The 25,322-nt window shown below is 47.8% G+C and overlaps 1 long non-coding RNA gene across 1 annotated transcript in view; it reads left to right on the top strand.

Annotated features, from left to right (window-relative positions):
- LOC309646279 overlaps positions 1–25,322 on the top strand; it is a 394,596-nt gene that overhangs the window by 316,047 nt on the left and 53,227 nt on the right. The window contains exon 6 of the long non-coding RNA XR_014255240.1: positions 93–272. This is a non-coding gene — a long non-coding RNA (uncharacterized lncRNA). The remainder of the gene's footprint in view (positions 1–92; positions 273–25,322) is intronic.

The raw sequence follows: 25,322 nt of genomic DNA, 5'->3' as shown, positions 1-25,322 counted from the left end.
GAACCCGTGTGCCCTGTATTGGCAGGCGGATTCTTAACCACTGTGCAACCAGGGAAGTCCCCCTTAGTCTTGTTTTTATTTTAACCCATCAGGTCAGTTTTTTCCTGAGCTTGATGCCTTTTGCCGTGTGGATTAGTTGGGGCGCTGTCTGAGGGAGGCTGTCAGCGTGATGGAAGTGGATGGAGGCAAGAAACGTGAGAGAAAGCAGCCAATGGGGGAACGTGGTCTCCCAAGACGGTGCAGTTTCAAGTGCCACCTGGCTTCTGAGGATGGTATGTGAGTAACTGGTCTCACTGTGTATCCCCCAGGCACCACGAGTGTGTTTCTGTTTCAGCAGAGGTGGCCTGGAATAGCTCTTGCTCCGTACATGAAGGTCTCCCCCTTTTTTGGAGAACAGCAGTGATTTGTTCCTGGGTGGGGAATGCAACTCTGCCCAGCAAGATGGCTGGCCAATGAACTGTGTTTCTGGTGCCTTGACTGTGGGCATGTACTTTCCGACTCCGGGCCTCAGTTTTCTCTTCTGTAAAACGGCAGGATTGGATAAGATAACATTTCTGGCTTTTTCCAGCTCTAACACCCTGTGAAACCACTCTGGGCTCGGCCATGTCTTAGAAGGAGTGCTCTGGGGCATGGTGGGACGCCCCCCCCCCCGCCTCTCGGTCCTGAGGAGTGCCCACCGTTCACTCTTTTACCCTGTTGCCCACCCAAATCCATCTCCTGCCCCTCCCTGCGGCCCCCGTGCCGCTTGTCCACAGCGCTCCACATTTCACACCATTAATGGCCTCAGGCCTTTCTGCAGAAACGTGGGTATCTTCACCAAACCCTGATTCATTTTCCTCTTTCCCCACACGCAGGATGAGAACACTTTCCCTCCTTCCTGGAGTGTAGTTTGTGGTCATGTGACTGATTTCTGGCTAAATAGGATTCAGGAGGAAGTCAAGCGTGGCCTGACTTATAAAAGCCTGTGCAACCCTCCAGCCCTCTCTGCCCCTGCTCTGGAGAATCTGGAGCCACAGGCTAATTGATAGGATCTGACCCTTCCCACCCAAAGGCGGAAAGATTGGGGGAGATTTCTAGACGTCCTCCAATAAATCAGGGCAAGTCTTGGTTTTCTTTCCAAGATCCAGGTGCTGCCCTTAAGCCAGCCTATGGAAGGGGGATCTTCTGGAATAGATTGGGTGGGAAAGACTTTACTTATAATTTATCCCCAAAAATGTTTGGTGCTTCCTCAATAAGTTAAACATAAAATTACCGTGTGACCCAGCAATTCTGCTTCTAGGTATATACCTGAAAGGATTGAAAATAGGTGTTGGAACAAAAACCTATGCATGAATGTTCACAGCAGAAATATTCATGCTCAAAGTAGAAACAATCCAATGCCCATCAAGTGATAAGTGGATAAATAAGATGTGGTCTACCCATACAATGGAATATTATTCAGCCATAAGAAGGAATGAAGTACTGATACATGCTACAGCATGGGTGAACATTGAAAACATTATGGTAGGTGAGAGAAAGCAATCACAAAGGACCACATATTATATGATTTCATTAATATGAAACATTAATCCATAGAGACAGAAAGTGGACCAGTAGTCGCCAGGGGCTGGGGGGGTGGGAGTGACTATTTAATGGGCCCAGGTTTCCATTTGAGGTGATGAAAAAGTTCTGGAACAAGATAGTAAGGATGGTTGCGCAACACTGCAGATGTACTTAGTGCCACTGAATTGTTCACCTTAAAATGATGAAAATAGTAAGTTTTATGTTACGTGTATTTAATCTCGATTAAAAAAAAAGAAGAAAAAAAAAGCTATGCACACACGTTTTGAGTCAAGGAGTAGAAAGAAAAAGAAAAAAACCCTGCAAAAACAAAAACAACAAAACCATATAGCTGGAAGGAAAGTCAAGGCAAAAAGAAGGCATGAGGATTAAAGGTCAAGGTGCAATGAACAGTAGCCAAATAATGGGAGAAAGAGAAAGACGGGGGTGTGGAGCCTGTCGGGACGTGGCAGGTGCACGCTAGGTCCGAGGTGGAGTGATTCTTTTAGTGGGGAGGTAGGAGAGCAGCTTGTTGTGCCCCGGTGTGTGTGGAGAGGGTAGGGGACACTGTGAAAACATTGAAGTGCTTTGGATGCCGTGATTTAAGTGCATTTGAGGTTGTGGCTTCTGACTCTACCAGAGAAAAAAAGTTAGCAGAATGCTGTTCTTTTGGTGATATCTCTAGCATAATCCTTGAAAAGTTTCTTTAGAGGAGGCTATGCCTGTGCTGGGGTCCTGTTTCATCCTCTTCTGCCTAACCTGGCCACCCCTCTATCACTGTTCTGCCTCCTGTATCTCCTGCCACCTTCATTTCTGTTGATGAACACGGTGTAGGCCCTCTTAGCTACATGCAACCTTCTGGGGAGATGCCACAGAAGAGATGGCATCTAAGCTGGGTCTTGGAGGATGAATATAATTTCACTTAGTGGGGAGGGGAGAGGACCTTTCAAGCAGAGGGAACGCAGGCTTGGAAGAGTGGGAATTGTCTAGGAACAGTTGGCTAGAGCAAGGGAAGTGGGTAGAATAGATCTGTCTATAAAGCAGCAATGGTGTTACAAAGGGCTGGCTGTCGGACACGGATAGAAGACAATACTATGGCACCAGCTTTTGAGAAAAGAAAAGGCTTTATTGCAAGGTCAACCGGCAAGAAGACAGGAGGTAGAGCTCAAATCTGTTTCTCTAATCTGGAGTTTGGTCAAACTTTTTGAGTTTGGGAAGGACAGTTGGTATGCAGAAGCGCTGGCAGGGCACGTTTCATTTGGAGGGCTTTGGCCATTTATGGTAAAGTAGGGTAAAGGGGGCGTCAGCACTGGATCTTCTTGGGCAACAGACCCTTCACTTCTGAAAGTGTTCCGGCATTCAAGTTCCGGTCATCTTTTATTTCCATGGTGGGGGAGAAACTTTGGTTCTTGGTATTATTTGAGGTCAAAATAGTCTCTTCTGTGCATGCTTTGCCTACATGATTTACAGTTTTGCTCTGTTGGCTCCGAAAAACAACTCAGTATTTGGTTAGATACAGGATAGGGCCAGTTAGGGCTAGTTCTGCGGTTGCAATGGAACATGTAGTAAAAAGGCTTGCTATGTCACATTCATGCGATGATGGTGTCCATTCTTCCAGCTCTGTGTTTACCAGCATGTTCTAGAACATTCCAAAAGTACAGAGCTTAAGGCCCAGCACCCAGCTTAAGGAGCAACCAGGGAAATCAGTGCACAGTGTCTCTGAAGTGTGCAGTCACCTGAAATGCTGACTCACGTGGTGGCCAGGAAGTTTACTGGGTGGTAGCTGCTTCTGAAGGAACCCTGATGGGAGCATGGGGTCCCATCAACGCAAGCCATGCCCATGAGCACAGTGTTGGGTTTCCTCTTTGATTCTGACTCTCCTCTGGGCCTGAGCATGTTGCTACTTAACATATTATTTTCTCCTTTACATGTAGGCCCCCTGGTTCTTCCAGGGCCACTGGCAGACGACGCAGTGCCAGATCTGCCACCCTAACAAGCCCTGGCCTCCATCACCTCCCCCCACCAACCACTCTCCTTCCTCATCTCAGGTTCTTTATCAAACAAAAGAGCCTGGTTGCCTCTGGTGGGCCACCTAGACCTTCAAAACATAAAGGCGTGTTTGCACACATTATCTCTGGAGGAGAGGGCATACCTAGAGGACAGCTTCTCATTTCTGATTTTTAAATCAAAAGCTGTTTCTTCCCCCTTCATTGGACAATAGTGCTTGATTGTCCCCAAGGGACCCAGACTTGACTGATACACAAGAGGTTTTGCTCCTTCTCCTTACTGGGTTCATCCCAATGGCAGCCCACGGGGTTCTCTGCTACCCTTCTTACTGAAGTAGAGGTAGAAGCTCAGTTCCAACTGTCAACAGGAATTCTGCTGTCCTAAGGAGTTTTAATCCTATCCTGTGATAAGTGGGAAACCATTGAAGGCTTTAAATGAGAGGAGTGACATGACCAGAATTGTATAATGGAAGGAATTCTGATAGTCACTTAGAGCAAGAGGTAAGGATCAGCAAATATTTTCTGTAAAGACCCAGATTGTAAATATTTCCAGCTGTCTTGAATAATTTTTTGGGTCCGAATGATCCTTTGCTCAAGGAAAACCATCAACCTGTAGCTTTAGGTTAGGAGTCTAGACAACATCAACCCTCTTTGGGAATGAATTTGCTTGAGACAGAGTGGCTTCCTGGACCTAAACTGCTCTGTTTGATTTGAAAAGCTTTGTCTGTGTCATAGGCAGAGGGGCCCTCCTCCAGATTTTCTCCTTTAGAGAACTGTTGCATTGGTAAGTAAGGTTTGAGCCACATTTATGATTAGATAATCTTGCTTACTTGTAAGAAGATGTGGACCCTTTTAGGGGTGTGTATGGGGTGGAGAGCGATGGGAGAGGCTTGATCCATGGTTATCCATGAGATTGCAGAGACTCTCTCCAGAAGCCGAGGCCAGATGCCATGAGGAACTGGGTGAGATTCTGGGTGAGCCGTGCTGCTTCAGGGCCCAGATGACAAAGTGAGACTTACGGTCATTGGGGCAGTTGTTCTTCTGGATCCTAGTGTTTGGGAGAATGGGAGCTGGTGTCTGGGGCCCTCTCAAGGAGGACTTCCTCGTAGAGGCAGTGGAGGGGAGGACTGATGCAGACATCAGGTACAAGAACCGGAACTGACTCTCTCCAGGCATCAAGCGTAACACCCCGGGTCTCTCAAAAAAAAACTCAAGGGGCATGCACAAGAAGCCCGTGAGACCTGCAGGGACAGGTAGGGCTCCACATCATTATTGGGGCATTAATGGAAGTGTGACCTCAACTTACAATCACAGGTTTTGGAGATCGAAACATATCCATGGACTTGGAAGAAATGACCCCAGGACAGGACATATTCCATATGACAAATGTTGAACACAGGAAGATGAAAAACTGCACCTACAGCTTGGGGTGATCCCTGTGTTGTTCCCCTACCCCCTGCCCCCCGAAAGGCTCGTTTCTTTAAGACTCTTGCAAAATAGCTGGCAATGCAAATTGGGAAGATGCCTGCACTCTACAAGTCAAAGAGAATCTGATCATCCCAAGGGGATGAAGAGAAGGGAGAAGCGCATCCTTTTCTGATGGTAGCGAGACACTTCCAGGGGCCTTTTCTTTCTCCCTCCGGCACGGATCCACAGGTCTTCCATTGCATCATCGCAGCTGAGATGTTGGCTCAGAGGCCTTCATAATTTGATCACATAATTACCAGGAGAGAGGTCAGTGCTTTATGGTTGTCTGCTTCGTGGGCCTCCTTTCAATTATTGTGTAGAGCTGGGTCATAATGGAAAATGGGCGCCGTGCCATCCGTGTGAGAGATCTTTAAAGATGAGGCTTTCTGGGCTGCTTTCCTGATTGATTTTTTTGGGTAATGTTGTCACACTATCCTTTGAGGCCCTCACATTCCTCTAGATTTACCTCCTTGGAGAGTAAATGAACTTCAAAGGATGCCTGGTTCTGGTTCATGCATCAGTCCAGCCCTTTGGTTTGGGCTCTTCCTCCATCCAAACCAAGGGCTTCCAGGGCGAGAGGGGCTGCAGGGCTCAGCGGATCTGGGTGAGGGTGCCTGGGCAGTGCCCTCTTCCACACCGTGACTGGCGGGGTTCCCTCCTTTGGCTGGATCTACTGTCTCCCTTTCTTCCTCCCAGCTTCCTGCGTGCAGCTCCTGCCACTGCCCGTTCAGTGGAAGAAAGAGTGCTCCGGGATGCAGGAGGTCTGCTCTTCCACTCTGAGTGCTCCAGGGCGGCAGACCCTGTGAGAACTTCCACACCTGCTCAGAAGGCCTTTCGGAGGGGCACCTGGATTCAGTGTCTGCAGAGAAAGGCCAGCAGGCTCCCTGTCTAGCCCCCTTCTCGCTGCATGCACCACCTGGAGTATGCTTGCTCTCTTTTAACCCACGTGGATACTCCAATCAAGTATTCATTTCTGGGTCCAGCCTGGAGCTCTGGTTGTGAAAGACGTAGCCTGCTGCTGCTGCCGCTTTGGTTCTGAACTCATTCTCTCTCTCTCAGGCCATGTCACCAGCCTCCTGACTTCTCTCTGCTCCAGTCTTGTCCCCTCCAGGGCACACTTGTCACCGCCGTCTGCAGAGCTGCTAAGTTCCCCGACTCCAGGGGCCTGTTCACATTATAAGCTGTGGAGTCTTGAGGGCACCACTGACCTCGGATGTGACGTGATAGGTGCTCTCTGGAGCCAGGACTCCTCCATTAAGTCCTTACAAGGGCTCCCCGACGTTTGCAAGACTCAACCCAAGGTCCTTAGTTTGTGACATGAAGCATCCCAGACCTGGCTCTTGCTGCCTCTCCAGCATCTCCCACTTTCCCAGCACCCTCAAGCTGTATCTTTCAACCATCCCAAGTTCTTCATAACTTCCACATACCGACAGCCCGGGTTGCCTTCTTCCGCCCTGTGCATTTGCAGCCATCCCTCCATCCCTCAAGACCCAGTATCACCTCCTCCTCCTTTCCTTACTGTCCTCCAAGCCTTCACTCTGAGCCCCGTGCCTCTAAAGCTGTACTGCCAGCACATGCTTACAGCCTGTTCTTTATTGGACCGTGACGTCCTTGTGGGAGGAGACTGCCTTATTCATCACGTATCCTCTGTGTCTAGCACCATATATGACCCAGAGTCAGCACCGAATGGGTATCTGAGGAGGAGATGAATGAAATACACAACAGCCCGAGGCCTTCAGGACCTTAGGGTCCACCTGGGGAGACATCACACACCCGGGGAGACATCACTCACCTGGAGAGACATTACTCACCTGGGGAGATATTGTGATAGGACGGTTGCTGTGCCGTGCTGTGAGCTGTGGGCACTAAGGTTACTCACAAAGGGAGGGGTGTAGACAGGAGTATTCAGGGATTATTTCTAGAGCTTAAAGGAGCCTCAGGGATCACTTATCTCTATTGCCTCATCCACAGATGAAGAACTTGACGTTCAGAGAGAGAAAGAGACCGCCTGAGGTTATTTTGAGCGTTGGCTGCCAAGCGAGTAATAACATCTAAGCCCCTTGATTCCCAGTCCAGGATTTATACAGAAAAACTCATCAAGCTGGAGCTAGCAGGCATTTTGATGTTTTCCTGTAAATAATTTAGGGGGAGGGGTATAAAACAAAACAGAATTTCATTACTAAATATTGATGCTGTAGCTGCTACTTAGAGAAGATTGCCTATGATGTTTTCAATTAGATTCTCTTTATCTGCCTTGAGAAGCCTTTTTTTTTTTTTTAAAAGGACAGGATTGTAGGGCGTTATTATCACTGACAGCTCCAGTATACACATTGTGCTTCTGAAGGCATCAGGGGGAGATACTGATCTATCAACATAATCCTCGCAAGGAGCATTGTGCCGATTTCAGATGAGACCAGCAGGAATCGCTGTCTTGGCATTCCAGCAGAAACATCCTCGTGTGTTTCCAAAAGGGTGTTCCAGCCATTGGTGCTTCCTGGGCGTCGATGCTGCCAGAACGTGGCGGGATGGGGTTGGAGGGTGGGGGGTGAAGAGCCCAGCTCTGATGAGGGGAGAGGGTGGATTTCAGCTGGAGGGGCCAGCAAAGGCTGCGTCTGAAAAGGAACTCCAGGAATCAGGACATCTTGGACTCACAAGGCTGCCAAGAAAAGCAACATCTAATACATCGAATGCTTGCGACACGATCAGCCCCGTGCTCAGGGCTCAGCTGGCATTATCTTATTTCTCACCACAATCCTGCAAACTAAGTGTCATTATGATTCCCTGGTATTGGCAGAGTTCTAAGATGGCCCCAAGATCCCTGTTTCCTGGGGTACCCACCCTGTGTAATCCCTGGGACTGTGAACGTGATGGATTTCATTCCCTTGATTAGATATGTTATATCCGGGTGGGGCAGATTTAATCACATGAGCACATTAAAAGTTTGAAAAAAAACCTGAGTCTAGAGGCTAGAGACAGAGGAATTTAGAGATACAGAGTGTGAGAGGGAGCCGATGTGGGGAAACTTCTGCTGCCTTTGAAGATGGAAGGACCACATGGTAAGAATCTGAACACATCCTCTAATAGCTGAGAGGGACCCCTGGCTGGGAACTGAAAGGATGATGGGGACTTCAGCCTTGGAGCAGCAAAGAACTGAATTTGCCAACAATCTGAATGAGTTTGGAGGTTGACCTTGAGCTCAAAAATGAAAACGTAGCTGCTGACCCCTTAATTTTGGTTTTGTGACACCTGGAGCAGAGATGCCAGCCATGCCATGCCTGGACTTCCCACCCACAGAGCTGTGAGACGATAGGTCTGTCTTCAGCCACTAACTGTGGGGTCATTTGTTACACAGCCAGAGAAAACCAATTTACAGATGAAGAACTGAGGCTGGAAAGATTCGGTTGCCCAGGCTTACAAACCTGGGGCGTGAAAGAGCTGGGATTTGAACCCAGGACAACTGACTTCTAAGTGAATGTTCTTAAACACTTCCAAGTGATTCCCAACCCAACATGTGGGGAGCTTGTTCAAATGAGATTTGGCATAGCCTCTGGGTGTAGTGGCTGCCTTCCTTCCCTTGGTTTATGAACTGCGGTCTTAGAGGGCTCCTGAAACTAACAATGGTGTGTGTGCTAGGTGGAAACCCCACCTTCCTACATAACGATGGGCTTCGTTGTGCTGTCCAACACTGTACTGAAAAGATAAACCTGGTGGAAACAGCCCAACAGAGAAGAGCTTCCGCACAGAGACCGTGTTCCTGCAGCAGCTGTGACAGGGGATGGCTTAAGCAGTGGGCCACAAGACAGCTGTGTCTCAGAAAAGCCTGGAAACATCCCACAGCCAGCGGTTCTCAAGCTTGATCCTGCGTTAGGACGACCTGGAGAGTGTTAAAAAATCCTCATGCCCAGACCACATCCCAGATCTATTCACTTCAAGTCTCCGTGAGTAGTGCCGGGACAGCAATACCTTTAAAATTTCCCCAGCTGATTGCAGTGTGCAGCCAGGGTTAAGTGTGACTGACTCACAAGGTCAACCTGGGGGTCAGAGGGCAGGACATCAAGGAGAGACATGGGTATTCTTTAGGACTTGTGTTGTCCTATGCTGGTCTGCTGGCTCTGATGTTTTTCCCCAAACCTTTAATCATTGTGCTCACTTTGTTACTCCAGGTGAATTGTGCTTAAAATTCTGGGTGTGGTCAGGGCAGTGACTCCAAAGGCCCACAGTGCTGCCAGCGTTGGGCTGTCAGGACCCACACTCTAGGTAGATCCCCGTGGTTCAGGGATGCAGACAGTGGGGATTCTCAGGCTTGAGCACATCACAGACACCTGGAAGCCTTGTTGAAACACGGACTCCTGGCCCCATCTCTACGGTGTCTGAGGCATCCAGTCTGGATGGGACCCAAGGGTTTGCGTTTTGAACAAATTTCTAAGTAACAGGTGACACTGCTGCTGGTCTGGGGACCGTGTGCTATTTGGAGTTCGAGGACGTGGGCTTGAAACCAGACGTTTACTAGCGTGAGGCCATGGAGACATCCCTTATCTCTGTGTGTCTCCATCCATCTTGTGCTGAATGAGTCTGATGGCGGCGTGTATGGCAAGACAGCCCTGCAGGCGCCTGGCATGAATGAACTCCCAATACATGTTAACTGTTCCTTTGGTTGGTGCTTCTGGTGGCAGGTTTTTCAGAGACTCACTCATAACACTTTGAGAAAACAATAAAGAAAAAATAAAGAAATGTATGGGCTAACTGAGCTGGCCATGGACCGTATCTGCTTTGGGTACTGGACTCTTTGACTCCAGCTGCGTCAGGCATCTCTCTCTCTCTCGTCTCCATCTTTCCGCTTTACTTTCAGGGAGGGTCTCCTTGCTTGGTGACAGAGATGCCCTGGCAGTTCCAGCTTGCTCTCCTCTTTACAGCCATGGCCCCAGACTTTTTCACACATATTGCTTCTCTGCTAGGCCGTGTCCATTCTGCATTCTAAGAAACAGAGCCGTTTCTTCCTGGGATCCATGTGAAGCTGGAATTTTCTAGAGTTTGGAGAGTCTGCTTGCTAGTTTTTGAAAATGAGCATTGCGGGTGCCCACCTGCAGGCACCTGAAGCCTCCCCTGTTATTACTGCCATTTGCAATAATGATAGACACCATGTGAGGGGCATTTGCCACGTGCTTCACATCGGCTTGTCTTTCAATGTACCACCTGCCTGGATCCTCCATCATTATCCTTTTCTTAGAAAAGGACACATTTTCTGAGAACATCTGAGCATTAGATAACCCAAGTGACATTCCCAATAATTAAGTAACATGCTCAGTTTCACGAATAAGCAAATGCTCAAAGTGTCAAATGTTACAGAGTTCCAACAGGTTGAGAACTAGTGAAGTCATTTGGATTTTGCGGGGTGTCCTTGGTTGCCTTTAAGAGAGCATTTCAAAATAGTGTTTGGAAAGAAGGTCTGTTATAGGGAGTTAGGAAGTGGGTAGAAGCTAAAGGTAGAGGAATAGACAACATGCTTGAAGTATTTTGTAACGTGTGAAGAAAGGTGATTGGCTGACAACCAGAAGGGTGAAGGGAAAGATGATTTTCCAAAAGTTCGTGTGAGGTAAGGTCTAATCAAGCGTCTTTTGCCATGCCTGGCACAAAGTATGTTTTAATTAATGTGACTTACTTGAAAGTGGGGGAGAATCGATCATATTGGAAAGCAGAAGAGGGTCCTTGTTGAAAGGAAAGGAGTCAAGATATTGAAAAAGGAAATAATTGAGGAAGAATAGATCAAAATAGGATAGGATGGATGCAGTTTTGAGTATCGGTAGAGAAGGCAACTTTAAAGCACAAAGAAAATTCTCTGAACTGGATGGAAGAAAGAAAGGGAAGGGAAGGAAGGTAATGTTTTTGAGGACTTCTTTCATGCTAAGTGTTTTATAGACATCATCTTCACAGCAGTACAATGAGGGGGACTGCATACATTTTACAGGTAGAAAAACTGAAGTTCAGAAGGGTCAGGAAATGTGCATAAGAACAAAGGACACAGCCAGGATCTGAATCCTTGTGTGCTAGGCCAGTGAAACCCAAGGTCTTTTCACTGTACCACAGTGTATGGGAAGTTTGCCCTAGAACAGTCCCTTGCCACATGAGCATGGAGGACCAGGAGAGGTCCGATGGCTACACACTTTATCATTCCAACCTTTGAGAGTGAAAGTGGGGGAGCAGTAATATTAATGATGCTGGCACCGTGGATTACCACCCTGGGCAGTCTGGGATGAACGATGAGCCAGGGATAGGATTCTTTATGTTGGACGCATTCTCCCTTTTCAAGATGTCTCTTAAGACAGAGTTTTTAGGAAGAACAGTGTTTGGGAAGTAAGCTGAGAAGACGAAGAGGGCTAAGTGTGATGGTTAATTTTATGTGTCAGCTTGACTTGGCTAAGGGATGCCCAGATGGCTGATAAAACATTATTTGTAGGTATATCAGTGAGGGTGTTTCAGGAAGAGATTAGCATTTAAGTTGGTAGACATCAGATGGTGGGACTTCTCAGCCTCCATGATTGCATGAGCCAATCCCTTATAATACATCCCCTTCAGTATAACTCTCTATATCCTATTGGTTCTATTTCTCTAGAGAACACTGACTATACGTTAAATTAAGAATAGAGTCCATCCCACTGCCTTGCCCCATAGCATGTAAATAGAGCTGTGGTGAGTGCTGGTGGGGTACATATCCAAACTGCAGCCAGTCCTGGGTCGGGCAGAGGCTTTGATGCTATTAACCATTGTGTCTAGAAAAGGGATTGAATGAAGGTCCTAGGACAGGGAAGGGGTAGGAGGGTGAAGGGGTGGCTGAGGAGGCAGCTGAGACAAAGATGACATGATCTACCATTTCTCCCATGAAATGCCTTTTTTTGCGTCCATTTTTCTGTAAGTAGTGCTACTGGATGACACTCTGTAATGCTTTGTATACAATAAAACTTCCGTTAACCAATTGCTCAGGGGAATGGGAGTGTTGTGGTTAATTGAATTATCTGATTAACTGAGAGTTAATTAACCAGAAACCCTTTGTAATTCCAAGCCATGCTGCGAATATTCCAACACATCTAAGTCTTCTACCAGGGTTCAGAAGGGAAAGAAAGTCAAGGAAGAAGGGAAATGAAACCAGCTTTAACGGAGGGTCCAATGTGCATTTGGTACTTTACAGAAATACTATTACCTGGTTGAATCCTTGTAACTATTATACGAAGCCAACATTACTATCCCATTTCACAGACAAGAAAATCTGAAAGTATCTTAACCGTCACTGAACGTTGCTTTGCTGACTGAGAACACAGACGGGTCTCAGAGGCACCTCTGGGATATCAGTGCTAGAAGCAGATCTAGTGTGGGTTTTGGAGTTTGTCAGCCCCACTTATAAACCCTGGTCCTGACCCTAACTAGCTGTGTGACCTTGATTAAGCGGAGGGAACCGCAGGCATGTGCTCTGAGAAAATCAAACTGGGTTCAAATTGTTACTCCACCTTTTTCCAGGTGGTGTGATCTTCAGCCAACAACTTGCCCCCTTTGCTTCTCAGCCTCTTCATCTGCAAAATGTGCCATCACCTAGCTTGCAGGGCTGCTGGGGGCCCGAGATGGGTCCTACATGAACCGTAGCTGTGCTTACTATCATCCACATGGCCCACGGTCATGGTCGCGTTAGGGGAGCAGAGATGGACGAAGAGAAAGATGCAGTAGAGAGACCTCCATCTCAGGATGATCCCTGATGCTTCCTTTATATTCAGTCTCTGACGCTAATCTTACTGTCTTGTTCTTTCTTTCTTGCTCTTCAAAGTATGATGTGAAAAACCGGTTCCTGAAGGTGAATATTTACTAACTCAGATTTTACCGCATTGGCACCTCCAACAAAAGAGAACACAGTGGGGCCAGCAGGCATTGTTACCTACTAAACCAAGCATTAGTCTGGTGAAGTCACCAGTCTCTGTTGACATCGTATTTTTAGGGAATGAAAAGAACAGTTCTTTTCGCTCAGAATGCTAGACTTACATTGCTTTCATTTAGCAAGTGAATAATTGATAAGCTGGGGCATATTAACATTGAACAAAAGAGTCCAATGATACAAGGGTCCTGGGAAGGCTGCCTAAATCAATATACACTCATGAATTTTGAGTGCAAAAGGTTGAACTGAGAAAGAACACAGATTTAGACCCCCATGAATATTTGAGATAACTCTGCTCACGAGAGGCTCACAAGAGCCCAAATGTTAACTGAAGGGGCTTCAGAGAAATGGCTTCTAAACAAATTTGAAAGCAAGAGATTTTCTCCTCCAAAGATTTCACGAGAAAAATCAATCATCTTTGTTGTTTCTGCTGTCAGAAGGCATCTATTAAAAATCTAATTAGAGTATTTTTACCAATTAAACATACCAATGCAACACTTGTCTGACTCAATGTCTGTAATTGCTAGAAAAGCAAACGTATCGCCCTCTGTGATCAACCCAGATATGGTAAAACGTTCCAGCCACTCCTGCAAGCTCCATCCTCCCCAGGCAGGAACCAGCCTTAAAATTTGATTAATCTAAACGTTTTGTAAGTTGTCAAAAGAGGTTTCTTGCCTGATGGCTCATGGTCACCCAAAGTGCCAGCCTGACCGAGGCCAAAATAACATCATCATTCACAATTTGCTTTTGAAATGCCTCCTGCTAGGCCCCAATTTTAGCGATCAAAGCTGGAAATTTTAAACCAAGTAGGAAAATGCTTCCTTGAACCCAGCGTCCTGCTGGAAAGTCATCTATAGTCTCTGAAACCCTGGGCATGCTGCCATGGCCATTGAAGATGTTTGAATATTCTAATATATTCTGATATTCTAATGACAGTCAAGGAAACCATTCTCTGTGGGAAAGGGAATCACCTTTTAGAAGTCATGAAATAGAGACTCACAACTGGAAGGGGCCTACCTGAGTGATCATTTCATCTAGCCTCCCACAGAAAATAGAAATTCCTCCAGCCAGACTCAGGCTCTGCTTGCATACCCCTCATGCCGGTGGACTCACCACCTTGTGAGGCAGTGCACTCCATCCCGAGACACCTCTGACTTTCAGAAGGAGACTTCTTAGGTTTAGCTGTGTTACAACCTGCCTTCTTAAAACTTAGGTCCAAGAAGATGACTCCTAAACCTCATGGGTGCAATTTTCTGAGCACTGTTTGACACAGAACTGGATTGCCAATACCGCTCTACTCCCACGAAGCAGTTAATTTGGAGGATAATTCAGAGCATGTGCTCATTACTGGGTCTTAAAGGCTAAAAGAAAAATTTGGCCCCTCCACAGTACAGATGGTATTTGCTCTTTTCCCTGGAATTCTCGTGGTATATATCTTAATTAATGAGTTAATGAAATTTTTCAGCTGAGTGGCCCTAAGGACAACTTATCTTTGAAAACTCCCCTTCTGCCTGTACACATGGTTTCTCTGTTTTCCCTCCAATACCCTAATTAACAAGCAAAGGAAGGTCAAGGCTACAGCTCCTAGACTTGCTGGAAAGGTCTGAGATTCTTGATGGGAAGTCACATTGAAAGATTAAAAAACACCTGCCCCCAAATTCTGAGAAGCTTTTTTAACGAGGGCCAGGAACATTACAGTATGATTTGTCCCATCGTGAGAGCAATCACCATGGCTTGGGCCTCCCCCTTTAAAAAGGGTAATCCCCCTTTTAAGTAACCATCTGCTATTCTTACCTGGAGAAAAGAGAGAAGTTGCTGCAGTAGAAAAAATACAATCTACTGAGTCAAGCAGATCAGAGGTTTATTTATGGCTCTACCCATTTCTAGCTGTGACAACTTGGGTGAGTTGCTAAAGCTTTTTGAAGGGGAGTTTACTGTACAATTGGGATAAAAATTCCTAGCTCACAGGGTTATTATTATAAAGATAAAGTGAGATAATCAAATGATTTACCATGGTGTATCAGTTAGCTAACGCTATGCAACAAAGCACCCCAAACTCAGGAGCTTAAAAAAATAAAAGCATATATTATTGCTCATAAGTCTGTATGTCACCTGAGAAACCTGCTAGTTTGGGGCCAGGCCTGGCTGATCTTGGCTGGGTTGGCTCATGTGTCTGTGCTGAGCTGGTAGATGGGCTGAGGATTGGCTATCTCAGATGGTCTCATTTACATGCTGTCAGTTGGCTGGTGGGCAGCTGGAGTTATTGGATGTCTCAGGACCCAGCAGGCTAGCTTGGGCTTATTCACATGACCAGGGCCCAAAAGAACAGCAGAAGCATGCCTAGCTTTTGAAACTGGCACCATGTCACATTCTATTGGCCAATAGAGTCCACCTCTTGAGAGGAGGAGCTTTAAAGTGACACTGCAAAGAGCAGCCACTCCTGCAATGAATCTGTCCCATATAGTATCTGGTGCAAGTACTCTGAGCACGGCGGCTATTCAGGACAGTTTTCCCAGACTGCACATCGCAAGGATTGATCTTGTCTGTAGCCTCTTAGTGGAAGCATTTAAAAACTGTCCATTAGCAATCTCGTATCTTAATCATTTTTTGTTAACATTAGTAATATTTCATAGCTATAATTTTACTAGAATCCATGAAGCTGGTGGGGGGGTGGTTCCTGCTGGATCAAAGCCACTCACGGTAGAAGCTGGACAAGTTTCTAGGTCACCCTGAGTGCAGAGTGGGGAGAGCTCCTGGTCAGATCTGCATCAGCTCTTGCAAAGTAGAAATCCTGGGGTTCAGGACCCTGCTGCTCTCGAACTAAGAAGAACCCACTGTCATCTTCACCCCAGCAAGAGGAAGGGCATGCACGGCTGAGTGTCCCTGCGCTCCGGACCTGGTGTCAGGCTCCTTCCATTGAATGCTTACCTGCACTCTGCAGCTCCTCCATCATTCTCCTCATTTACCATTGCTGAAGCTGAGGGTTGGAAAACTAGGGTGATTTACAAAGGACAGAGCTGGAGCTGAACTCAGGGAAATGCAGCTTGGAACCCTGACTTGTTCTTTCACACCTCACTGCCCCTGAGGTCAGTGGCAACAAGAACATGACAAAGAAGGAAGAGAAGCAATTTTTGTGAATGGTCACCACGTGTTGGGCACAGGTACCTTACATCATTATCACTTATCATCCTGACTGTCCTACTTCTTTTAACCCTGTTTTACAGATGAAGACAAACAGGTTCAGAGAGGTTATGTAGCCTGCCCAAGGTTGTACAGCCAGGAAGTGGCAGGGCTGAGGTGAACAAATAGGGCTGATTCCTCACCACCTCTTTGCTGCAAGACCATCTTTGAACAACAAGAGAAAGAGGAAGCTCTCTGTGTATGAACCCATCACCCCTTAGAATACAGGCTAATCCCTCTCTTAGGAAAAAGTCCCTGTAACAGCCTAATAATCCCAGGGAAATGGCCGGCGCTCTGGGGTGTGGGAATTGGCCGATTAACAGGATGCTGCCATCAGTGGGGACTCAGGGACCCCCTGGGCTGATTCCAGTTGCCCCGAGATGGGGCAGACTGGATGAAACCAGTCACCCTGCATCTTTCATCTAGGAAGACTCAGAAAGAAAGCACCAGGGACAGATGAACCAGGCCTGCAGAATTGTTCTTGGCCCTGCAATGCCCTCTGATTCCCAGGCAGAGGCTGGGGTGGTGGTGGTGAGGGCAGGCAGGCACACCAGGGGCTCAGTAGGAGCTGTCGGGGGAAGAACGGATTAATCCTGGGGGTGCAGTCACGTGAATAGGGTGGCAGTGACAGCCTCAAAGCGAGACTGGCTGCCTCAGTCCCTACCAGCTTAATCACAGACCTCGGGCTCCTGCCGCAAGCCCCTTCTATCCCCCATGGAGTTCCCAGGTGGCCTCCCTGCCCGCCCGGCTCATACCAGCTGCTTCCTTTCCTCTCTGCCCACGCAGCCCCTCTGTGGTGGCCACTGGTGCTCTCAGAACCGCTTCCCTGATACCTGGGCAGCACTGTACCTACACCTCTCTCCCTCTTCAGCTGGCGACGCTGCCCTGGGTATTGGAAACCCGAGGATGCAGGCCAGGGAGGGGAGCCTCATCTCTGTCCCTGCCGGCATGCTGCCTGGGCCTCTGCCTAGGGTGTGCTTCTGACCTGGGTCTGGGAACGTGGGGAGGGCCCCCAAAGTCATTCAGTCCTCTTCACCTGCTCTCGGAGGCCTTCCTCCTACCCCTCCCCTGTCGCAGAGCTCCTGAGGACCCCACACCACCCTACTTCAGAGCCTGGTCCCTGTCTGTGCCCAGGACGCCACATCCATCCTCTGTCTCTCCTGCCAGCCTGTTCATCCCTGAGCGCAGGGACCTGGACTGCTCTGTGTACTCAGCCTGGTGTCCAAACCCCAGTGAATGGAGTGGAAGAGAATCCCCTCCCCCAGACACTTTCCCCAGCCCCAGCCAACATTTAGTGTCCCTCCTTGGATCGCTTAGTTTATACACTCCTTGTCACTTTTGCTACGGCTGTCTAAAATGACACTGCTTGAGATTTTGGAAGACAGACATTCCAGGGCCCCGGCGGTGAGCAGTTAGCTTGGAGCGGTAACTTCTTGGAGAAGGAAACCCAGGGCAAGGCAGGGTGGGACAGGGGTTTTGCCGGAAGGATGAGGAGAGGGCCCTGGGTGGGCAAAGGCCTGGAGGGGACGAGCCTGCCTGGAATGGAGGAGCTGCAGTGTGCGTGTGCATGTGCGTGTGCGTGTGTGTGTCTGTGTGCACGTATTGTATGTGTGCACGTGCACGTGTGTGCATGTGTTTGTGTATGTGGGCATGTGCACACGTGTGCGTGTGTGCATGTATGACTGTGCGTGTGTATGTGTGCATGTTATGTGTATGTGCATGAGTGTGTGTAGCGGGATCGCATTGAGAAGCCAGGTTGCTAGGCAGCCAGTTGCCGGATCTCAAATGCCAGTCTGAGCTGCCTTGAGTGTCAGCGATGAGCCCGGGGAGAAGCTAAGTGCGCGGCAACCTCCCTCTGCATTCTGGCTCCAGGCTGGCTGTCCCGACAGCCCGGCTGCCTCCGTGGGCAGCGCTGGGGCATAAACCCCCGAAGTCAGCTGCTCTGTCCCCACCTGGCCCCAGCGTGACCACCAAATAGACCTGGTGACTCAGCCTCTGAGTTTCCTCTTGGATTCTGGGCCTCTTCTCCATGCCCGTCCTGGCCAGGGGTCCCCCTGCCTGGAGCCTCTCTCGCCACCCCTCCATCCACCCTCCACTCTGCTCTCTGCTGTCTGGTTGGCTGCTCTCAATACGCCTCCCCTGCCGATGCCCTTTGCAGGCAGAAGACGCGTCCCCACTTCTTTGTGTGGCATTTGCTGCCTCCTTCTTGGGCCTTCCGAGACTCCCTACCCTCTGCCCTCCCACGCGCTACCAGCCTCAGCTGCAACCCCCCCTTCCCTGAACACCTGAGTCCCTGTCTTTGCAACTTTGTTCCTTCCTTCTGTTCTGCTATAAGTGCTCTTTATTGCCTGGTGAAATCCTATTATTGGCTGAGAAATCACCTTCGCCCTGTAGCCCCTCTGACCCTGGCAGGCAGAAGCAGTTTCTCCGCCTGGGAGCATCCCAAGTCCCCAGCTCATTCTGTCGGCAGCTGCTTTTCTGCCTGTGGTCTGGACGGGTCTACCTGGGCCTACCTTCTCCCGGCAGCCGGCTGGCTTCCCGGGGGAGGGGCCCTGCCTGATGCCCCCGCAGTGCCTGGCGCGGGGCGGTGCCCAGCAGGCGCCTGGTTGGTGCCGGCAGGAAGGAGGGACCAGTCAGCCAGGCGGGGCCTCCTCTGGGGCACCGGCCTCCCCAGTGACTCACGGACATCCTAGGGGCGGCTCTTGTTCTTGACCGACATTCCCCTTCTGGGTCTTATTATATTCTGATGCTGGGTTTGGTTCACTACAATTATTTTCACAGTCCTTGAGGGCTGCTTGGGACTTGCACCTGCAGCTTTTCTGAAGTCTTGCTAACCACAGTCTCTAGGGGGTGTCTCCTCTCCTGACTAAAGTTTCTCTCCTATCGAATTTCAGGACCACATCGTAATTCCAGCTGGAGGTATTCGAATACGATGGGTCCTGTGCTGGTGCCAGGATGCAGGGAGCCACATGCTGGGATGGCCTAGAGGGAAAGGGACTGCTGGACCCAAGACTAAGGCAGTGTGGGGTGGTGGGTAAGGCTCATGGGCAGAGATGCAGCATCCACGACTGTGGGAACTTGGCAGGTGCCCATTTCTCACCTCTACAATGGTGTCAACACGGTGCCTGCCTCTCTGGGTCACGTGGGACTGCATGAAATCAGACATGCCATGTGTTCAGTGTCCGAAACAGAATAGCCCTGAACGTCAGCTGTTGTCACCACCAGCGCCGTCGATGCTGCTTTTCATTGTGCCCTTGATCCATAGCATCTCTGAGCTGGATCTCGTTCACGTCCCCGTCTCTGTCATTGAGGAAGGCCATTCACAGAGGGGAAGACTTCGACGACATCACAAAGCCGGCGTGGGAGAAAGGGGGACAGAGCCCAGGTGTGCTGGTGTCCAGGCTAGGGTTCTTTCTTTCCAGGCAGTGCTGGCATCTGCGACACAGGGCTCTCTGAGATGAAAGCAGGTGGGAGGTGGGTGTCCGCTGTGCATCTCCCTGACCTTGCCAGCTCCGGGGCTGCATAGCCCTGCTGCCTGTCCGATAAGACACCCTCGGTGCAGGGTGATCAGAGGTGAACCTGGACCCCAGGGAGTCTCCACTCTGTTCCAAATCCTTGTTCTCCCCGTGTGAACATCACCAAAATCTTAATTGGGCTCAGGAATTTTATTTTATTTTTTTAAAAAATTATTGATTTACAATGTGTTACTTTTTGCTGTACAGCAAAGTGAATCAGTTATACATATACATATATCCTCTTTTTTAAAGATTCTTTTCCCATATAAGTCATTACAGAGTATTGAGTAGAGTTCCCTGTGCTATACAGTAGGTCCTTATTAGTTATCTATTTTATATATAGTAGTGTGTATATGTCAATCCCAGTCTTCCATTTATCCTTCCCCCCTTCCCCCCTGGTAACCACAAGATTGTTTTCTACATCTTTAACTCTATTTCTGTTTTGTAAATAAGTTCATTTGTACCATTTTTTTAAGATTCCACACATAAGCGCTGTCATGCGATATTCGTCCTTCTCTGCCTGATTTACTTCACTCAGTATGACAATCTCTTGGTCCATCCGTGTTGCTGCAAATGGCATTATTTCATTCTTTTTTATGGCTGAGTAGTATTCCATTGAATATACGTACCACATCTTATCTGTTCCTCTGTCGATGGATGTTGAAGTTTGCTTCCATGTCCTGGGCTCAGGGAATTTTAATCTAAAAATGACCTTTAGAAGGGCAGAAAACATGTTAAGTGTCTTGCTCAAAGCTGTGCAGCTGTTGAATAAGGAATCCTGCCCCTCAGATGGGGCTCTCCCTCCCCCCTCGCAGGCTTACTGCCCATCTGACCTGGCACTAGTCATCATATAGGCTGAATCGACCCCTGTGGCGCTCTGGCCACTGGGGAGAGGTCAGCCCTGGCTCCATCTTGGCCCAGGGCGATACTGTTGGCTCAGCCTTCTCAAGGGCTAGGACAGACACATCGAGAAAGGATGCTATGGTCCCGACAAATGGGTCATGGTCAGTAGGCCACAACCTCAGTGGTAAATCAGGGGTTTAGGCAGAGATGAAACCCAGAAACTGGTTAGCTGGTATGGCTTGCTCAGTGGGGGTGAGAGCAGGAGGAAAAGATGGGTAGCTTGAATCTTTGCCATCACCCGGATAGATTCATCATCAGAGTGACTCCTTACTTGACCAGAAGGTGGGGCCAAGGCCATGGTGCCCTCCGTGCTCTACTAGGATGGGCTTTGGGGTTGGTGGGCTTGGGGGTTATGGCCATGGTGACCCCCAAGGTGTGATGAGGAAGTCAGAATCTGATGAGGGTGGTCTATGTCTTCAAATACAAGCGATTTTCAAGCCTGAGAAGTCTGAGTAGTGTTTTGGGGATTCCACGTGTATACATATGATCTCATCTTAGCCACTGTTCCTGGGTGTGATTGAAACCCATTCACCTGCTTTGCCAAAGAGCATCTCCGGGGCCTGGAGGTGGCACCATGGTCGCCATTTTCTTTGGACCCTTTGAGAAGAATCTGGGAAACGTCAGGGCCAGGCTACCAGCTCAGTGGTTCTTGGGTGTTAGTATTGCTATCCAGCTCTGCTTTGTTTTGTGACTGTTTAGAGTTCTCATCCCAGCCACGAAGTGTCAATTTTCCCCCATGAAGGAAGTTAGACAAGCATTTCTTCCCATTTTACAGATGAGGAAACTAAGTAGAAAAATCACTGGCCCATTGGCCAACGGGGGACAGGGATCTAGGTGACCTGATTCCCAATTCAGAGCGTCTTCAGTTATACAACTACATCTTGTTGTGAGAAGTCTTCCAACCTTGCCCTGCTTAAATACATTCCTGTGGCTAGAATGTTCTTTGGGGCAAAGTCTCAACTCTTTACGATAGCCTACAAGGTTCTCCCTGCTCCCAGTCAACCTCTGCAGCCTCTTCACACCTACAGCTTGTTTACCTCCAGCCACTCTGTAGATTCTCATTTGCTAAAGGCTCCTTTTTGCTTTCAGCACTTTTCACATCTCTCTTCCTCTGTGTGGGATGCCTTTATCTCCTTTGTCTGGTGAACTCCTATTCTTCCTCCAGGTATTAGCCAGACTCAACATGCCCCCCTGGAGGCTTCATGTCCCTGAATTTCTGAGGTTGTCGAGGTCAGTGCCCTCTGGAAGAGGCTCTATTGGAGTGACAGCCAACGGCCCATAACAAGATGATGTTCAATGTCGGAGCAGAGATGGGAACAACAGGGAAGAACCTACCAGGCTATGCCAGCCAGCTCCATGGACTTGGACTGGACATACTATAGGACAGAGCTGGGAAGGAGGGGTTGACTCCTTCCATCCTGGGATGTTGGGATTCCTGGGAGGTGGGTGAGATGCAGGAGTGGGTCCACCAAGGACCGGTGTGCTATAGACCAGTTCTTCAACCTCAGCATCCCAGCGAGCTCACAGCCTTGGCTGGACCTGTTCAGACACCCTTAAGTAATACCTTGAAAAGGCTCTGTGCACTTTTAAGCGGTGGTTTTATTTAATTTCGACAAAGTTGTAGTTGCAATTAGATCTGTCCAGATAATTAACTCCAATTTACCAGTTTGCACTAGTAATTAATTGCTAAAGTCTCTTGAGTGAGCCTTGGGGAGGAAAGTTGTTCCTCTGAGGATGTAGGCTTTATTCTGAAGGCTCAGAAACATGTCCACCTTTGGGAACTTGTCTTTTCTGTGACTCATCCTGGCTCTGGCTCATACACAGGTGACTTTGGGCAAGTCCTCAACCTGCCCAACTCTCAGTTTTCTCTCTAGGGAAAGGGCAGCAGTTCCTGCCTCATTTAGCTCCTAAGAACCAGTGATCAGGAGGAACAAGATTCACTGGTTGGGATGCAGCCCTTTCCCTTCCCACAGAGCTGCCTCGCTGTTCCTGGGTACAGCGGAAGAGCGTTCATTCACCTGCTTTACCCTGACCGTCTCCCGGCTCTGCAGCTGGTGCCACGGTCACTGTTTTCTTCAAGATTCAGGGCTGAGCTCTGAGCTCGGTCGTTCTGGGTGCCGCTACTGCTGTCCAAATTCTGTTTTGTCGTGTGGATGTTTAGATTTCTCAACTCAGCCATGAAGCATCAATTTTTCCTAAACATACACACAAAGATATTGACAGGTTTTCCATTCCAGAAGTCTACATCTAGTTACTGTTTGCTTCATCCTTGAGGACTTCTTATTTTTCTATGATCTTGAGCAGTAAATCTCAACCATGGAAGCATACTAAAATCAGCTTTCCTACCATGAACGTTTAATGAAATACTGATTGACACTATAACAGGGCAAGGAAAGTTGGTCTTTTTAATAACTGGGTCAATTGGGCATCTCTCTGGGAAAAAAAAAAAAAGAACCGTGACCCCTGCCTTACACAATAGCCCCAAATCAACTCCAACTGGATCATAGATCTAAACAAGAAAGGAGAAACACGTAGCTTATGGAAGATAATGTAAGAGCATCTTTATGACTTTGGGGTAGGCAAAATTTATATAAGACCCATAAAGAAAATGTATATAACTCCCAGGTATAAACAGGAGTTCACTAAAATTAAGAGGTTCTGTTCATCACGAGACATGAATTAAGGGAGTGAAGAAGTAAATTGCTGAATGGGAGAAGATATATGCAATACGCGTTTCCCAGAGGACTTCTATAATAAATATTTAAAGAATTACAAATCTATAGAAAAATACCGACACCCCAATTTAAAAGTTGGGCACGGGCTTCCCTGGTGGCGCAGTGGTTGAGAATCTGCCTGCTAATGCGGGGGACACGGGTTCGAGCCCTGGTCTGGGAAGATCCCACATGCCGCGGAGCAACTGGGCCCGTGAGCCACAACTACTGAGCCTGCGCGTCTGGAGCCTGTGCTCCGCAACAAGAGAGGCCACGACAGTGAGAGGCCAGCGCACCGCGATGAAGAGTGGCCCCCGCTCGCCGCAACTGGAGAAAGCCCTCACACAGAAACGAAGACCCAACACAGCCAAAAATAATTAAATAAATTAATTTAAAATAATAATAATAAATTAAAAAAAAAAAAAGTTGGGCAAAAGAGCCACCTGACAAAAGAGTATATCCAAATGCCAGTAAGCACAAAAAAGTCTTTCACGTCATAAGTCATCAGGAAAATGCAAGTTAAAATAAAAATGTGATACCACTATACACCAACATTTATAACATTGACAACTAGACTTTCATACACTGCTGGTTCAATTCCTTTGGAAAAGGGTTTGGCATTTTCTACTAAAGATGAACCTATGTAGATGCTATGACCCAGCAATTCCAGTCCTGGATATATACCCAAGAAAAATGCCTCTCCCTGGTCACTAAGTGACATGTACCGGAATGTTCATTGCAACATTATTCATAAAAGTTCCAAAGTGAAAACAACCCAAAAGTTCATCATCAAGGGAATGGATGAATTGTGGAATACAGAATGGAATACACTACAGCAATTATTGCAATACCTAATGATTTGGAGGAATTTCATAGGCATAGTGCTGAGCGAAAGAAGTCAGACCAAAAGAAGAAAGAAAAAGAAAAAGAAAGAAAGAACAAAAGAAGGAAGGATGGAAGGAAGGAAGAAAGGAAGGAAGGAAGAAAGGAAAGAAGAAAGAAAGAAACTGTATGATTCCATTTATACAAAGTTTGACATCAGGGAATTTTATGGTGATGAAGTCAGAACAGTGGTTACCTGCAGGGTGGGGATCAAATGTTGGGAAAATGCAGAAGGGAAGCTTTTGGAATGCTGGTAATGTTTTATATCTTATTTGGGGCAGTAGTTCCACGTGTATGCTCAGTTTCTAAAAATTTTTATTGTGGTGTACATCAAAGGTTTGTGTCGTTTATTGTATCATGTATTCTTCAATATAAAAATTTACTAAAAAAAACAAATTCTGGCCCTTGGACCTCACCCTACACTAACTGAAGGAGAACAGGGACGCTGTACCAGGGCTTGAGTGCTGGTGCCTATCAGCCGCCAGGTGATTCTTACATGCAACCAGGGTTGAGCATCCCTACCTTAGACTAAGAACCAATGTACTTTACAAAGTCAACCCTCATTACTTTGCCCCGCGTGTAACAGGTTTGGGGGCCTAGTTCAGTGGCTGGTCCCCTGAAGGTACGTCATTGAACCGGACACTGATCCATCGCAGGTAATCCAGGCTTTGCTCTGGTGGCCATTTAACACGACCAGCTCTATCACTGGTGCCTACCTGCCTGGTTCACCATTTAGACATGATTGAATGGTTGTTAGTCATCCTAAGTGTCTCACCTAAAGTCCTCTGACTGAGAAGCAGAAGAACTAGGGTTTGAACCTAGGCTCCTGACTGTTCTGAACCAAAAGATGACAGGCCCAAAGCCTGACGCAGAGGAAGAAATGAAAAAATCTTTGAATAATTTTGATAATTTATAGGAAGCAGGCAGTAGATAAGATGGGAATCAAACTTGCCTTTCTAACTTATATCTGATGCAAGACCTCCCTGTCACTGTTTATTGGCTTTTTTTTTTCTGAATAGAAAGATTTTGAATTTATAATCATTATTGCTCTTTATTTGCTTCTCACCTCAAGTAGGGTCCCAGATCAAGCCTGTCTCCTAACAGTAACACACCGGAGGATGTATTGTCTTGCTCTGACACTCTCTACCACTGTTCTTGATCTACAGCCCTGTAGGAGGACTCCAGACTGGGGATCTTCCTCAGA

This window comes from Balaenoptera physalus (genome assembly GCF_965194825.1).
Source record: "Balaenoptera physalus genome assembly, chromosome: 16".
NCBI classification, from domain to species: Eukaryota; Metazoa; Chordata; class Mammalia; order Artiodactyla; family Balaenopteridae; genus Balaenoptera; species Balaenoptera physalus.
This window is presented reverse-complemented; position numbering and strand designations above follow the sequence as displayed.